This window comes from Myiozetetes cayanensis, unplaced genomic scaffold (assembly GCF_022539395.1).
Source record: "Myiozetetes cayanensis isolate MyiCay16 unplaced genomic scaffold, myiCay2020 scf17, whole genome shotgun sequence".
NCBI classification, from domain to species: Eukaryota; Metazoa; Chordata; class Aves; order Passeriformes; family Tyrannidae; genus Myiozetetes; species Myiozetetes cayanensis.
This window is the reverse complement of record NW_026087378.1, coordinates 8483190-8501300: the sequence shown is the minus strand read 5'-3', so window position 1 is coordinate 8501300 and position 18111 is coordinate 8483190.

Below are 18111 nucleotides of genomic sequence, written 5' to 3'. Positions count from 1 at the left end.
ATAAAATAAATGTAAGCAGACAGGAGGACGTCATGTAAAGTCTGCAGAGACACAGAACCAACAGACACCAAAAGAAAGAAAAAAAAAAGAAAAAAAAAAAAAAAAGGGAAGCGCCAGCTTGAAAACATGACCCCAACTTCTTACTGTTGTGTGTTCCAGGAAAATGATTTATTGTTGGCATGTACCCATGTCACACTGATACTCAGGACAAAGTAAAAGTCACAGTAGTCACTCAGGCCCTTGCTTCTGTCATTGTATTTTCAGATATTTCAAGGAATGAGGTAATGACTTTAAGATCAAGGTCATTTTCAGCTGCATCAATTATTTCACTTTCTCCTGGCAAAAGCATCTGCATACCTCTGCACAATGTGAACTACCAGGCAAACGTTTCACTGGAAAACCTGACTGTTCTCAGCCATACAGAGTGCCTGGTTCTTACATTAAATTGGTTTAATAGTTTAAACTTTTACTTTGTAACTTAGAAACTGGTATGCAGCAACACTGCATGTTACCAATTTAGTGCATTTAAAACAAATTTAAGTGGGTTCCAATCTACTTAGTCACTGCTACACAAAGGAGAGACCCCATATTTCAAATAACAAGGCTTCAGCAGAGAGATGACGTTAGTGGTGGGTAATAAGCTGAACTATCTATCAAGATATCAAGTATGAAACAGATGGTGAGAAAAAAAAGGTCCAGATACATTTACAAGCCTTTTAACATGCTCACCCATTTAATTCACTGCAAGGTCACAACTTGATGTCTTAGACATGCAATCTTCTCTTCAGCTAGAAATGAAAGCAGGTTTAAAAAAAAAAAAAAAAAAGACTGTTACAGAAGACTTAGAGGGGTTTAGCCAGTGTTTCTGGGAAGGGAAAATGCCCCACCATCAAACCTTACAGATCTTTGCTTGCCAGCACCAAGAATACATGATTTATAGCCTGCATCCATTGATTCCTCCAGTGGTTCAGTGTATTAGGAGTGATTTGCTGTGAAGATTCAGCTCTGAAAAATTCATTCCCTTCCTTTAGGACAATAATTTTGGGGGTTGGGAAGGTTCTTGGTTGTACCTCTTGTATTTTTGTGCCCATGAAGATTTGGGGCTTATCGGTCAAATACCTCATTGCAGACCCTAATCTATTAAACAACTGAAACTCAGTCATGTGTCAGGGTGGTTGTCAGCTGACCATGAAGGTCAGACCTCCTTGCTTTGTGGGGCCCTCTCTCTTACACCCCATTCCTGGATTCTGACACAATATAACCTGTCTATGTACATACTTTCTCATGGCATAGATTAAAATGTTAAAGAACCTCTAGTAAAAGTTATACTTTTAGTTAAATCCTTCATTCCAGTAGCTGGGGAATTGATGTCAGATGGAAAATGATTTCCCAGTGGTTTGGTTTTTGTAGCAAAAGTCTTCAACTTTTATGTAGATAGTCTTTGAAGTTAGAAATTGTTGTTAGACTATCAAATACTGTTTGAGGTGTCACTCAATTTTTTTCTCCCTCTTTCTATTATGGGAATGGGATCTTAGCAAAGAATTATTGTGGTAGAAGATGAATGTATGACTGACACTGGAAAGAAAGATGTTTATGGGCCACATACAAAGGGAATTGTTGTGGAACCAAGACCTGTCAATATAATCTCGGTTAATTCTCCAAGTGTCTGGTTTCTCACTCAAAGAAGGCAGGGTTAAATCTCCAAAGGCATAATACTTGAATATGTCATCCATGGTGTGGAATATTTTCTAAAATGTCTTTCTGCTGGTGTAATTTCATGTTGCTGGTTTATCTGAGTCACACCCGTAGTTTGAAGCAGAGGGTGTGACTGCCCTTTGGGCTGCAGTTGGCTTGACCTGCTTAGAAAAATACACTTCCTTTCCCTGTGTTCTGGACAGTTTTGCCATACACAGTCTCTGACCTCCCATGTCCTGTTTTCTGGCCCTGCACAATTCTTCCACCACTGTCTTTGTCTGAAGAAGGACTGAGTGTGGGTTGGACCAATAGGTGGCACACAGGGAGCTCTTAAATAGGCTGGAAAAAAAGAACAAATAAAAATAATAATACTCCAAATACACAGGAAAAATTTCAGTTTTGGGTCAGTTGCTTGGTGTGTTGTTACCCCCCTTTCCCCCCCTCCCCCCCATTCTCTGGCTTTATATTTTTCCCCTGCTCAGGTCTGGCTAACACTGTATTGCCTGCCCAAAAGTGAATGTGATCCTTCTGTATGAGTTTTTTATATGACACAGCTAGTGCCTTAATTACTTCTGTCACCTGCATTGCTGTAGCCTCTCAGGCTGGGAACCAAAATCCTACTCTACCAGCAAAATCCTCCTGTCCTAAAGAGCTCATCAGCAAAGTATGAAATGGGAACTCAGATGGTACAGGTGAGCAGAAGAGCACAAAGAAAAACTGGTACAATGATAATCAGCATGATGGGACTTAACAGTGTTTGGTTTAACAGCAAACTCTCAAACCTGAATTTTAGGGAGTTATGTTACCCTATTGCACCAACCAGTAGAAGATTTACAAGCTCTAGGGAATGTCCAGTTGCCCTAAAGTCCTACAGAGAACGGTGGTTTGGATTTTTACCAGTGTTTTATAATATCTTCAACATCTTCAGTCTTCCTAAACGGAGATGGAGCTTAAATCATCACTTCCAGGAGCAGAGGGTTCAATGACTTTTTCTTTGACTCCTCGTGGACTCAGGTGGCTGGTAAAAACCACACAGAGGAGACATGAAAGCCTGTTGCAGAAAAGCCAAGTCACAACTGGTGAGATGTAGAGAGGCTGGATTAATTATGAAATAAAATCTGGGTCTGGGTAATACCACTGCCACAGAACCCAAATCACAAATGTTCAAGAGCCCTGCTGGAGTTTTCGTGCCACCCTCCTTAGGAAGAAGTGCAGTCAGGCTCTGTGTATTTTCACATCTCTGGAAGCACAGGAGACAGTCAATAAAAAAGGGATGGCTGTCTTGAGATTACCCCCCCTCCTCTATCTTCTGAAGGCGACAGAACGGAGTGGATAGCGAGCAACCTGCTTGCCTTGGGTGCAGATGGCTTTAATTGTCATTCCCAGATGTTCTGCCTCTTGAAGGTCAAATTCACCTTGTATAAATCGGGCTGGTACCATCCAGGGAAAGCACAGACATTTTATTTGAAAAAATGTAATAAAAGAGTGTCCTTCTTTCTTGTTATTTCCTTCCTTGTAAATTTAAAGGGAACAGATTGAGAGGGAGGCCCAGTTGGCACAGGTCATGATAATGGGATATAGAAGCTTTTGTCTGGATGATACGTGTTCAAATCCACCTTAATATCACTGTGGATAAAACATTGGTATTTTTTGGCTGCTGTAGCTCAGCTGTAGGTATTAGTCCTGGATTCTCACTGCCATATTTGACAGTGTCACTGTAAAAACATGGCAATACAAAAGCTGTGCTCGAAAAGAATAGCTGGGAGAGGCATCAGGTGAGCAGGGAAACCAATAACGCTTTTGCCTAGTCTCTGCTTGTTTTGGGGTGGGGGAGGTCACTTTGGTCTCCAAATTGGCATGTTGTGCATCTTTCTCAGAAATGTACCAATCTCTACCCTAAAACTACTTTGGCTGTTCATTTCTCCTTCCTCCCCCGCTCCTGTAGGATGTCTGGTTCATCAGCTCACCCCACTGGCTTTGGTAACATTTTTCTTCTGTCCAGCAAAATTTATTAACAGGCAGACATGTATCCCCATGTTTTTGCGTCAATAATGCACAGTGTAGTTTTTAAGTGTACTGTAATTAGATGAAAACATACTGTTATGTCGGGCATCACCAGATGGGGCTTTTACACAGAGTCTGCAAAGGTTTTTTTCAGAAACGCCTGTGCAAGCTGTGGCTCTGGGGAGGATGCACTGCAGAGTTGTTTTCGGTTATTTAGGCATCTGTAGAGGCAGCTTTGGAAGAAAGACTGTTGAGTGAGCATTAAGATGTTATTTTTCTTGAGCTTGGATTAGAATCAGTTATTGAGACAGGAACCAAACTTCTTATTTAGATGTCCTCAGATGTCTCAAACAGCACCGTGAAGGGAGAGGCAGCCAGAAACTACATATCTTTTAAAATCTCAGACAAACCCTGTGTTTTTCCAAGATGACTGTGGTTTCCCTGTCATCTTACTGCAGATACAAAAGAAATGAATTTTTAGGATTGCAGCCTTATCCTTGGATGGTGTCTTCAGGCAATTTTGGAAGAAAGGAATGAAGATTATACATATGATAAATGTGGATTTTAATGGAGAAACAGCTAAAAATTCTAAAGGTGATTAATTAAAGGAAAATTAAGATCCCATTAAGCAACTGTTCAGGGCAATTTCATGCTGGAAAATTTACAGATTTAAATGCAGCACTTTGTAAATATAAGCCATGAGATGAATAGGGCATTTTTCTATGTGACATATATTCCCTTACTTTTCTTGTGGACTGAGATATTTTGCCTCCATGATCTCAGAAGTTCTGAAACCCCAAATATCTTTGATTAATATTCCCATACTTTATGTTGCAAGCAGAGAGCATTGGAATGAGGCATATAGTGGATAATTCAAGATACTGAGCAAATATATCAAAGATGTGTCGTGTACACCAGATCCTGTACTTTAAGTTGTGTTCAGGGCTGGAAGACTATGTGCTGCATACACAGATCCTAAAGTGCTGCCTGAGCCCAGGGCTGGGAGAGTAGCAGGAAAAGCACTGCAACTAAGTGTTGAAAACCTGATGGAGACATTAATCCACAGAAAAAGGGGTTTTATGTAATTTAATGAGCATGGCAGTATCTGCATGTGAGTATAACTGAAAATGTGGCCAAGGTGAGAGTTTAGATGGACAACTTTAGCTGTCTAGCAGCTTGGAAAATTGGGGTTTGTTGTGCAAGTACTTGCTGGTTATTCGTGGTTATGCACCTTTGGTCTACTGATTGTGTTGGTGAGTGAATATTTGTGCAGGTTATTTGCTGGGAGGGGATGATTTAGCTACTAGTGAAGGTCTTAGTGGTAGAATCACAGAATCATAGAATGGCCTGGATTGGAAGGGACTTTAAAGATGATCTTGTTCCAACTCCCTGCCATGGGCAGGCATGCCTTCCACTAGACCAGGTTGCTCAGAGACCCATCCAACCTGGCCTGGAACACTTCCAGGAATGGGGCAGCCACAGCTTCTCTGGGCAACCTGTCTCACTACACTCACAGTAAAGATTTTTTTTTTTTCCTAATATCTTATACAAACCTACTCTCAGCCTGAAACCATTCCCCCTTGTCGTGTCACTGCATGCTCATGGGTTGGTGGATGGATATCTCTGGATATCTGGGGTCAGCGTAGATAAGATTTGGATTAAAGGTTCGGGAGGCGAAAAAAGGAAAGAATCCCAACTGTTATCTTGCTGCTTTTTTATGTATTCATAAGGTGAACTCGAACACTTGGGCTGGAATTTCTTGTTCATGCCAGTTTGCCCTCAGAGCAGAGCATCCTTTTCTTCCTGATCCTTAAATCATATCAGGCGGCCTTTATCTGGAGAGGTGTCCTGAGCAGAAATGTCAGCACATGTGGTAATACAGGAGTGCTGGGGGGTTTCTAGTCAGACTCAAGTGGTCATTGAACAGCCACTGCCCTCACACTGCACTGGGCCTCTTATTTTCACTAATACTTTGTAGAGTGGTGCAGGGGACAGGTTTATTCTGAATGCTGCCAGAGGATGTCTTTGATAAGCACTTGTTACTTTTCTGAGTATTTTAAAACTGCCCTGGAAATGACCTTGCTACTTTGAAAATTTTTAAGCCATAACCACACTAGCACAGTGGTCATGAAAGGACCTGAACCTTTTTTGGGTGGTTCCCATACCAGGTTAACACTAGTCCCCAAAGTTCTCCAGTTTGGCATTGCCATCTTGGCACAATAATGGTGAAACCACCACACTTTAAACAAGGAGGAAAACCCAGGATAGAAGGAACTAATAAGTACACAACAAAACTGTTCTGCTCAGCAGTGTGTTTGAGGGGGAGGAAAAAAACAAAGGTATAAAAAATAAAAAACCCAGAAGAAACAGATGTATCTGCCAGAAGTTAAATACACATCTGTTAAGGATGCTCTTCTCATATTTGGGGTCAGAAAAATATGTACAAATGTAGCACCTTGCTGATTGACAGAAAATCCTCAGTTCTGGCACTGAGAATCTTGTTTTCTTGACAGCACTTTGTTTTAAGGCTAGAGGCAGAAAAATGTCTTATGCTTGTCCTTAAACTGGAAGGCCCTTTGTTCAGGATACTTATACCATTTGCAGATAATGATGTGCATTGCAGTTTCAGCTGTCTGCATATGCATTTTTATGTTTTTTTATGACAGCTCTGCGTACTGAACTAAAAGGCCATTTAGAGCTGTCAGGAAGTGACAAGCATTACCCTTTACATTTACAATTCTGTTAGCATGCGTTGTCAGGTGGGCTCACCATTCCACCGACATACGATTTTCTTTGAAACCTATGTATGACTTTAATTTAATACAGCAGTCTCCAAAAAAATAGGAAAAGAGAAAAAAAAAAAAAAGAACCTTATTAAGATTTCCTTTTCCATTTATCTACTTTTGTCTTTCATGTAGTTATTTTTTCCACTCTTCTTTTCTTTTTACTGTTTTCTTAAGCAAGAAGCAGGGAAAGAGACAAAAGTAGCTGTCTAGCCTGGAATACTGCAGCAAGCTCCTCCATTCCAGCCTGTGATGTTACATAGAAAACAGTTGATTTAGTCCATTGACTTAGGAAAAAAATGCTACCAGCATATGCTAAATATTGAACCAACTTGTGAAAGTAGGAAGATCAGAACACCTGTAACTTACAGTCTTGACATGAACTGAAAAAAATGTACATTATTTTTTTTTCTTAGTGAGCAATTTAGCAATCCAGCTGAGACCAGTTTCCATCCCTGTGAATGAATTCTGAATGCACTGGCATGAGTTGTCCACCAGCCTATTTTCTGGTTGTTCACGTTGCTTTTTCATAGCTGCAATGCAGTAAACCTTCCAAGTTCCTCTTTAGTTTCCAAAAAAATCACTGTCCCCCAACTGCACTTTGAGCAGCAATTGATTTATTAATGGTTTAACAAGATTCTACCAGAGAAAGGCCCTCTCTTGGAAGCACCAAGCATCAGAGCCAGTCTCCCTTCTGCTGAGCGAGCAGTCCATGTAGGTGCACACTCAAAGTAAGGGAGGGAAACGGAGCTGGGAGGAAGGTTCAGCTTTATTCTCAGCTGGAGAGAAGGTGGTTAGGAGCATCCAAGTGACAATTAAAGCAACAATCTTTGTGTGAACAGATTTTTGGCTATATTTTTTATATGGTGATGGTATGGATATATTATTTAACTGCTGACAGTACGTTCAGTCTCCCACAAGCCCCAACAGAAGATGCATCCACAAAAAACTTGTAGTCCAGGCAGCAGAAATGTCAAAACTGCATTCCCTGGATTGCACATGTTGGTGTGATGGTTATTGAGGTTTTTGTTTGACTGATTCCTACCACTTCAGATCAAGACACTAGTATTGTGTGGCTGGAAGGACTGGATAATATTATAATAACACAAGTATTTTTCACACTGGAGTTTAAGCTCGCCTGTTGGATTTGTCCTGAGGGCTTTTATATGCAGGTCAGCCCAAATGGCAGGGTCATTAGCTCAGCAAATCCATTTGTTATTGGTAGGTAGTGTGGAGAGATGTGTATGGATGGTTTTGCAGTTCAAGAAGGCATCATAAGAATTAAGGATCAGAGCACAGTGTGCTTTGGAGTAAAGTAACACATGTGGCTACTTTGACATTGAATTCCTCTCCTGTCATTGCATAAAGGCAAACCCTAAACATTATTTTTAAGCAGCTGTTTTTACACATACTAGCTGACACATGTGAATCCATGTTTCTATACTTTCTAAGCTCTTCATCTGTCTTGAATATATGCTACTGACATGTTGCATACCCAGGGAGACACAGACTCACTGAGGTCATCTCTGAGTGTAAGCCATCCTTCTTTCCTCCTGAGGACCTTCACTTACAAGAAACTTTTTCCTCTTGTAGTTTGTGAGCATGCACAGTGATTTGGGAACTTTAGGTAGGCAGCTTGATTCTGATTCACCTGAAGTCAATGACAATATCTAAACTTCAGTGAGAGCAAGCCAGATTCAGACTTGGAGAAGGAAAATATCCATCAGTGTAACTGAGATAAAGCTTGGCAATGTAAAATACTGAAAGAAATGCCCTGAAGGGGCTGGCATAGTGAGGGTGAAATGTTATTTTTGCAGTACATCCTCAAAGATACAGGGCCACAATCTGAGCTTCTGCAACACCCATTGACCTGTAATGAGATCCCCACATGTTCTTCTTTGAATGCAGGAGGAAAGTAAGTAGTCCTTTAAAATTTCTGACTCTGAGTTTGCTCCCTGCTTTCAAGAAGAGGAAAGAACTCTTTGCACTGGCCTCCCCTGCTTCTACTTGGACAGAGACTTGCTGTACTTCAGAAAAAGAGAATATTCCCATGTATTTGCTCCTTCTCCTCCTTTGTCACTAACATTTTACCCTAACCTGTAATACTCTACAGGGACCAATTACATTATTCCAACATAGACATTTTCCATTAACTGCCTTTACAAGTTTTTCTTATTCTCTTCATCGACATTCTGACTTTATATCAAATTTCAGCTCCTTGCAAGTAAAGAAATAGAGACTATATGTGCACATAATCCTGTGTCTGCATATAAATGTGTATATTGTAGGCAAATATTTGTTCTTTACAAGGTATCCTTGTATATGGACCAGATTCCTTCTTTGTAGGTGTCCATTCCTCAAGGCCATGAAGCACTTAATGTTTTTCTTCCTATATTTTCCTGTGTGTTTTCTTACAGCTAGTTTTTATACTTCATTTATTGCTTCTCAAGAGGTACTTGGCCTGGTCCTTATCAAAGTAATGTCATTAAATCATGACTATATTCACCTCTTTTTCCTTTGGAGACTGGAAATTCCATATTGGACAAAGTTTTCCAAAACTAGTTCAGAAGTGTGATCTGGAGATATATTTTCAGAAGTGCTCCAGTGCCACTGTCCCCTTCTAGTAGAAGCTCCAGACTTCAGAACTGATTTTTTAATTGTTTCTAACTTTTATTTCTCAGCAGCAGCTTGGGGTTAAAACATTCCCCCAGTACTTTGGTGGATATTTTAATAAGATCTTGAAGATGTGAGCAACTACCATGTAACAGGTCACAGAGGAGCACAAGAGGCACCGAGCAGCTCCCTCTCTCCTTGAATATGTATGTGGGGAAGGAAGGGGAAGAGGGGACTGTGAGAATAGCTCTGACATGAGAAAACTCATAAAATCATTATCAGGTAAGGCAGGAGGTGCCCTGGAATACCTAACACATGGGGCTCCAGCAACATGGGGGTCTCCAGTGCCCAGTGTGGACAGGCCACCAGTCACCTGAGAGATGATCCTTCCTTAGATAAGGCTCAGAGATGCTCCTACAAGGCTTTGCTCAGACCAACTGAAGTCCCAGAGGGAAAGATCCCTGATGGAAGAGGATCCCCCCAGTTCTTCCCTTCTTGATTCTTCCTGCTGACACTGCAGCCTGGTGTAGTCCTAAGTGTGTTTTGCAAGGATGAGGGCATCTTCCAAGTAAGAATGAGACTGAAATAATTAGGATTTCATGCAAGTTCACTAAAAGTCAGGATTCTTTTTTATTGCTGACCCACCAAACATTCTAGTTAAGGCTTTCTGTGACTGTGCCCTCTGTGACATCTAAACCTATTAAAGATAAGTTGTAATTTTAATTACGTCTCACTTTAACAGCCTGTGCAGGGAGGCACCCATAAACTGTCAAATACACACATAAATAGTGATGATGACTCAGTTATAAAGAGGTTATATGATCTTTTCTCTTGGAGAAACCAGTTAACTTGCATGAAGTGTGGGGGATTTTTTGCAGAAAATCTGAATTATTCATAGCCTCTCTATGGGATCATAGGAATTGCCATGGTGGATCAGATTGCTTGTCCGTCTAGTTCAGTATCCTGTCTCTCACAGTGAGGAGTACAAGACAAGACATTTCAGAGAAGGATCCAAGAGACCTCAGGGACAGCAGCCATGGGATGACCTGCCCATGGGGAAAATTTCTTCCTCCCTACCTTCCCCTCAGGCAGCTGGTGGTTGCATTTGCCCTGCGGCACGATGGCTTATATCACATATTCAGATTTAATCCCATTATTTTTATTTGTTATTTGGATTGCAGTAGTTTCTAGAGGAAGTCAGCTGGGTCAGGTCCCCTGGTTGTAGGCACTGTACAAACACAGGGAAAATGACAGTCCTTGCATAATGCCATTGTAGCTGCTCTCATTACCTATATTGTCATCTCTACATATTCATCATTAAAGCTTCCTCTGGAGTTGTTTTGGCAGCTCAGAGAAATTCATCTTGCTATTTTTCTAGGATTCCTTAAGCCCTGATGTGGTTTGTTAGTTAACCACTCTGATAACAAATTTCCTTACAGAAGTTTGAGCAGAAGCAGCAGAGCACCAGTGCTGGAAGCGTGTTGGTACTTCTGAAAGCTTATTAGTCTGAATTAAAGAAGAAGGAAAACACCCGACCCCAAAAGCTGCGTTGGCATTCACTCTCTCCAGAAGCCTCTTTTCTTCTCTGTAATGTGTGCTGAATTCTGAAGCTGAAGTGATATTTCCTACAATACCAGTCAGCCCAGCTCTCCTCCCTCAACACAGAGGGATGAATTAAGATGCTGAGCTTTGCACTATCTTGTTTTCTTTCTGCAACTCTCTTTTTGCCCCAAACCTCTAACTTTGTTCTAAAATTACTGCTTGATATTTTGATGCCACCATCTAGGAAAAGATACTTTAGCTTCTTTTATGTAGAGGCATTATCCAAGTATTCTGCAAAAGAATCCTAATGGGGGCTCTGAAAACCCATTAGGAAATTGTCCACAGGAAAAGCTTTCTGAAAAGGCAACAGCTCTACTGCCCTGCCAGTTTCTTCAAAGAAAATCACAATGCCACCTCTTTCATAAGAGTATGTGAATGTACTTCCAGAATAGGGGTTGAAGTGGACATTAGCTGGGGTTTGGGTATTTTTATTTTTATTTTTACAGTTTAGCCAAATATTTCATTTTAATTTAAGACCAAATCACAGAAGCTAAAATCAAGCTGGCTAAACAAAGCCTGAAGTATTTTCCCCATGTAGGTTTTTAACTTTTCAGTTACCTGAAATGCCTTTTTTTTTTTTTTTTTAAAGGAGGAAACAAACCCTCCATGTTTGAGAAACATTTTTCAAAACTCCTAAAAGGTTTTTAGCAGCTCTCAACTGCTTCTATTATCTACAGGTACTTTGCTGGGATTTCTTATGCAGGGGACATTTCTCCAGGTTTTTCATCCTGCAGCTTTTGGTATTACAAAATTTCTGTTGGCCTCCTGTTTTCTCTATTCATGGTTATGCAATTCTAAGAGGATGGGATTTTTAAGGTCTATTTCTTATATAATATTAGTGCAGAGATCTGGCGAAGGAGTCTCCTGTCTTCTCACTGTCATTACCTGCCTTGTAAATGGTGACCATTTGTAAACCTTTATTTCCTATCTGAATATCAATTCAATTATCAAAGGGAAGAAATTAAACTCCCAATCTCAAGTCATAACAAGTAGAAACAAGACTGAAAATATTTTAGATATAAGTTTTGTAGGAAGGGAGGGGGATAGAAAATAGCAATGGACACTTGAAGTCTCAGAGACAGGAACTCCTATGGTAGCTGTAAAACTCCCTCTCAGAGAAAAAGGGGGAAATGAAATAGTCATTCCTTCAAGCCCAGTGGAGCTTTTTCCCACGTGAAATTTCAGCAGATTCTGAGCATCAAGCGCACAGACAGCAAATGATTATTTTATAGGTTTACTCATTAAATGACGTGCATCTCCACAGCTTGTCAGAGCAATTAGAGTAACAGATAAGATGGCTGAAGACCCCTTGATGTTAAAACAAAAGGCTGGCATGATGCTCAGAGAGCAACTTTGGAGTTTCTCCCAGGGGACTCTCTTCAGGAGCGTGCATGGATGCTCAGGATGCAGCGGCAGGGCACGGCTTCCCAGGGATAATGCGGTCACGGGAACATGCACTTCTGCTCAATTATTACTCTTTAGGTCAACCTGAACTTAGGCAGAATAATGGCTCAGCCTTTCTGCACAAAGTGGCCGTGTCCAGGCTCACTTATGCATCACAAAAACTGGGGCAGCAGGGTAGGGACAGAATTGGCATTGCTGATGGGTCTGGTACACTCTGTGTGGGGACAAATAGAGTGAAACCTTATTTGCTTTAGAAGACTTGCTCTCTGTTTGCGTTTGTGTTTCATTTCTGCCTGCTCATTTTCAGGCACAGTCCTATTTATATCCACATCTTTTGGAAAGCAGCAAATTGCCTTACTTGGACCTTTCAATCGTGATCTTTTCCATATGGGTTGATCTTTGCAATTTTCCAAGTGCAGGTAACTCCTCCTGCAACAGCCAGAACTTCTGCCTGATGGCATTTTGTTGTCAGGAGAGATACGAAGGTCTGCTGCAAACAGTGGCCAAGCACAGCCTTCAGTAGTCCATCCTCTTGTCCTCTGGAACAACTGACTGGTACACTAGATTTACTATATGGGGTGTTTCTAATGAGTCCCATGCTCACAGATTGCCTGGTTGATGTAGAACAGATATTTCTGTGCTGTGATCTAAGAATTAGCACTATTTATTTGTACGCTGCAGCAGCCTCAGCCCTGGGCTAAATTCGAGGTCCCACTGTGATAAGGGCCAGGCAAACACACTGTCAGCACGAGTTGCCCCAAGGATCTGCAGCTGAAGGGGAGAAGGTGGAGCCAGGGCTGGAGGAAGGCTTGCTGGTGGTCTCCAGAGCACTTGCTGGAGTTCCTCAAAGCTGATTGATCACTCATTGCTGGCAGGCCTCCTCTTTTCCAGCTGGTAAATGTCATTAGAAGACAGCTATAAATACATTAAATGCTTTCGTAATATTACTTTTCCATGTGATCTGCTGCTGCTGTTGCTGCAGGGAAGCTGATCAAGAATGTGAGAGGAGGTGATCTCTGCAGCTCTGGGAGGGAGGGGGGGCTGCACAGCCCAGCCTCCCCATTCAGCCGAGATCCACGAGGTGCAATAACCTGCGAAGGCAGAGGAGAATTAGTGAAGGAACATTTGTCTGTTGGTTACTACTCATTGATTACTCAAGACAAAAAAGCTTGGCTCTGGGTCTTTGCTCAGCAAATTATGTCATTCTTGTTCACAAAAGGGAGAGCTTGCAGTACAGTTTCTAAATTAAAGCTGGTGTTTCAAAATTAAAAGCAGACAGGGCAGATGTGCCTAGGAGAAATTTATATCCATATCTTTGGGGAATCAGCTAATCGCTCTGCCAGGACTTCAAATCAGCCTTTCCTGTGTAGGACTCGATTGCACCACACCTATACAAGCCACATTGAATAACATGGAATTAAAATGTTACCAGATATTTCCTTAACTTTGCCATGTGAAAAATGAGGGCAAATGCTGATGAAACCCAGAAATTCCAGGGCTCCAACAACATGATTTAATATTACTCAAGATGATTTTACAAAGAAAGAGAGAGTTCAGAGTCCAAGCGATCATCTCTAGCTTAATAGGCAGACATGTAAGATACTAAAAGATTGATTAGAACCATCTGAAACTGGAACATATAGTATTACTGATAATTCCTGCAGAGATATTGCAAGGCAGACAGACTTGTTTTGGATCCCAGGTACAGTATAGTGATGCTATATTGTTTTACAGTAAAACTTTGTCAGAGTAGGTCAAAGAAAAGTCATTCTTCTCCTCTTTTCCCCCCAAACAGCCATTTTATTGAAGATGTTAAAAATGAGAATCTGCTCTCAATTTGCAGAGTTCAGAATGGACTCATTTGCTGTTTCAGTTATATTTTCCCATGTTTTCCCCTTTAAGAATAGCCTAATCCAATTTAAGGTTCATTAGAGAATTGGGATATAAGCATGATAAAAATATTAATAAAATCTGAAACATTCACTAAAATAGGATTTTTTAATAAGGTCAAATATATTTGGAAAATGTTTCACTTTCTATAAATGTCATATTCTAAGAAAGAAATTACTTTTTCAAACCTTTACCAAGACCCTTGCCTGGTGATATGTTATATATCAATCTATAAGTGTATAAATAAAAATATAGTAAATAACATGTAGGTATTCATTTGTTGGCTTCTGATGTTAAGTTTCAGTTTGTCCTTGCTGTAGGTGGCTGCTGGATTGAAATGCTGGGAGTCTGGAGTGACTTGTTGGTAACCTTCAGTACAGACCCCAGCATGTGTGATCTGCAAACCCTTGCAAAGCATGGGGCTTTACCTCTCTTTTTGAGCATACACTGCTTATGGATCCTATGTTTAAATACAAAAATGACTTAAATTTTTTTTTTAAATATATTTTTCAAATTATTCAGACTGGTTTTAAAATCTCTCCTTAAAAGCTGTGGAGCCTTAGCTCTTTGTCAGGGTGCAAAGGATGAAGAAAAGCACTACTGCATTTTAAACACATCTGAAAGACAGCATAAAGTAGCTTCTTTATACAGTAAAGATATCACAGCTTTAAAGGCAGTTAGCTTGGACCCTTTCTGGGAATCTCTTCTTTCCAATAATGTAAAGTTTGGTGAAGTTTCTAACCCTGGCATTTCATGAGCATTTGAATTGTAAATCTGTTCCTGCTTCAGGAGTCAGACTAAATAATCCAGCTGTGGGCCCCCGGCCAGTGTGAGTGCTGGGAGGGGAAATGTTACTGTTAGAAGATGAAAAAAGATAAAAATTTTATTTCTCCGGTGGGTTTTTTTATTATTTTTATTTTATTTTTAAATAGCAACTGTGTGAATCTGCTGATGGGTTTGGAAAGCTGGGAGTGGCCCTTGGGGAATGGGTTTTGTGGGCAGCGTGCAGGTGGAGAGAGGGTGTCAGTGGAGCCCTGTATGCTCCCAACACCCAAAATCACATCCTACCATGCAGATGCTATGCTGCTACATGTGCCTGTCACCTCTGTCCCTAGATCTGCACCAAGACCTTTGGCACATGCCAAAAGCTCCTCCAACCCCTGTGCTGCCACACAGCAAGTGGCTGTAATTGAGCTGCCTGTGCCTGGTTACAGCTTCTGGCAGCGCCTGGTCCCCCAGATGGGGCTTTTCTTGGCAGGCTGGGGACTGGCCCTGCTCCTATTTTTTTCTGGGGTGTGCAGCTTCCTGTAAACAACTCAGGCTGTGTGAGAGCCCCTACCATCTTCTCCTGGGCTTTGGAAGCACAGGGCCCAGGACTGTGCTCGTGCCAGGGTGTGTTCAGAGCAGGGACACCAGCCCAGCACGGTTTGTGCTCTTTGGGGTTTAAGAAGTGTCTGAGCATCCTTGGAATAGGTGTCAGGGTGCTGCAGGCAGAGGCACTGTGCCAGTGGAAGGCCAGGGGACAAGAGGGGGCTTCCTGGCCACTGTGGCTTCAGCAGAGACAGCACAGGGATGTGTATATGGCATGGATCACAGGCAGCCTGATCCTGTTAGTGGGCAGACCTGCACTTCACTGGCAGTGCAGGGACATCCATAGTGGTGAAAATTCCCAAAAGTCCATGAGTGAAGGGGACCTTTAATTGCAGGCAGCAGCCACTCTAGGATAAGTCTACTGATGTTGCTGAAGTACATCCACAGGGCTGCAGCTGGTTTTTGTTTGGTTTTGGTTTGTTTTTTAAGCACTTTTCATCACCAGGAGAACTGTCAGTAGGGCTGCTGTGAGCGCAGGAGGAGTGCAGTCACCCAGCTCTACAGCGTGAGCACTGACTGCTCATGCTGGCAGCAAGACAGGCTTCAGAAGCCACAGCATGCAAACCCTGGGGCACTGTGCCTCCTGTTTCATCCTTCAGTCTAGGGGAGTAGAAGCTTCCCACTGAAGTCTGATGGGAAGAATGCACATGCCCTTTGAGCAGGCAACGAAACCCTGCCAAGCCTTGCAGATTCGAGAGGGTGTGGGTACAACACAGACAGTGGAGGGGGAAAAAGACACCCTTCCCAAGCCCCAGTGTGTGTCTGGAGCACACAAAGCTAAGGACGAAATGAAACTATCATGCCGTACTCAATGGGCAGTTTATGTGCTGATGACTGTGATGTTGTAAGCCAACCCATGGCCCCTCTGCTCCTCCAGGAGTGGTTCAGGCAAGGCTGGTTGGGCAGAGCAAACACCCCTGTGCCAGCCTGCTCTAAACCTCCACAAAGATCAGGTGTGACAAAGTGGTTGGTCAGAGCTTGCTCATTCATTACCTGGGAGACCTGAGGCACGACATAAATCAGAGCAGCCCTGAGGGAGCCCTAACCTACACTGGGATTATGGCTGAACCTTGCATGAGCCAAGATGTAGGGAGTTTATAGGCAGTTCAAAGTTTTGGGATCAGGCCCTCCATGTCCCAGGGGTTATCTCTGGAAGGTAGGGTTTGAACAGCAGAAGGATGATTTTAGACAAGAAGGGCTTCTCCAAACTCATAGGATCCTACTGTTTTCTCAGTCGTGTTAGTTGTTTTTGGATAACAATATTATTTGCCGTTGGTCTTCTGGGAGTGCCACCAACATCATTAATCAAAACCCCACGCTGCTTACTGGTACCGAAGTATCTGTACTGCATCATCAATCATAAATGCAGCAAAGGGTGCGCTCTGGATACCTAAAGAGGGAGAGCGAGAACATGGTGGGTGAGGGGAAGGACAGGGAAAGAAGCTTAATTATCCAGTGGTCTTTGGTCCATCGCTCACATTGGAAACATCTCTACAGCTCTATTTTGGTTGTATCTCCCTTTTAAATCTTTGTAAACAGCAGTTAAGATAGAAAGCTTCAATCCGCTGCGCAGGGTACCCCACTGCTTTTCGAGCTATTATTTTAATAAGGCCTATTTTACAATTAAGGCACCATGGGCTTTAAATTACATATAAAATAAAATGTGGAAATTGAAGCATTAAGCGCGTGGCTGCCGTCGGAGGCTCGGCAGCCTCACATTAAGCAGCTGCCTGTTCTTAAACAGAGAGACAGAAGGCAGAGGGTTTGTGCTACGGAAGGAGAGGAACAACAACCCCTTGACTCTGGGGAGGGCACTGCCATGGGTTTTGCTTGGGGCTGTGCTCCCCCTCAGAGTGGGCTGGGTGGGGATCCCGTAGAGGTGGTTTTTGTCTTTGCCCTCCTCCTCCAGCTCCTGGGGAGGTGCCTGGCACAGCCTCGTAAAGGCCGCTGGTTTTGGTTACGCTCGTTGCTGCTGCCGCAGTCCGCTGTGATATGAGGAGCGACTCTCGCTCCAGATGGTTGTAAAGGTTAACGAGGAATTTATGCAGAGCTATATACAAATCAGACTGAATCTTCTGGCTGGGAACAACAAGCCGCCGACATAAATTCAGTTTTCTGAACATATGTAGCTTGGTCACTAAGGGAAACTGGAGAATGGCAAGCTGCTCTGCCGAACGTCACCTCTCTCGCTGCCGCCAAGGCGGGGAGGGAACAGCACTGCCCGTGGCACAGGAGGGGTCTTGGGGCTCCAGGGCTGCTGCAAAACAGTGGCCTCACCTGCAGCCCTGGGACTCAGCCTCAGGTGTGAGGTGCACAGGGGCCACATATCCACTGGGAAGGTGGCTCAGGTCTCACACATCTCTTCTGGTAGTTCTGTTTACCTTCTCTTCACCAAGTAAATTGGTTCAAGGCATTTGTCTGCTACCCCACATATCAAAACCTCTCTTTCTCCTCCTAGACACAATGATTATGATGGCACGGGACTTATGTTTCTATTTATTTGTCTATTTTTAAAGTTATAAACAGATGGAGGCTGGATGCACCAGAGGCAGCTAAAGAGTTTCCCTGTTGTCTTCTTGTGTTCAGGAGCTGATGAGATCCTCTGATGAGCTGGTTGCTTTGTGGGCAGGATAACTGGCTGGAATTTAACTTCAGGATTGTGCCATCTCTGCAAGAGCAGGGTAAGGAGAGAGAAGCCTCCTGCTTTGCCTCCTTCAGATTCACCCTGGTCATGGAGGTGTTGGCAAAC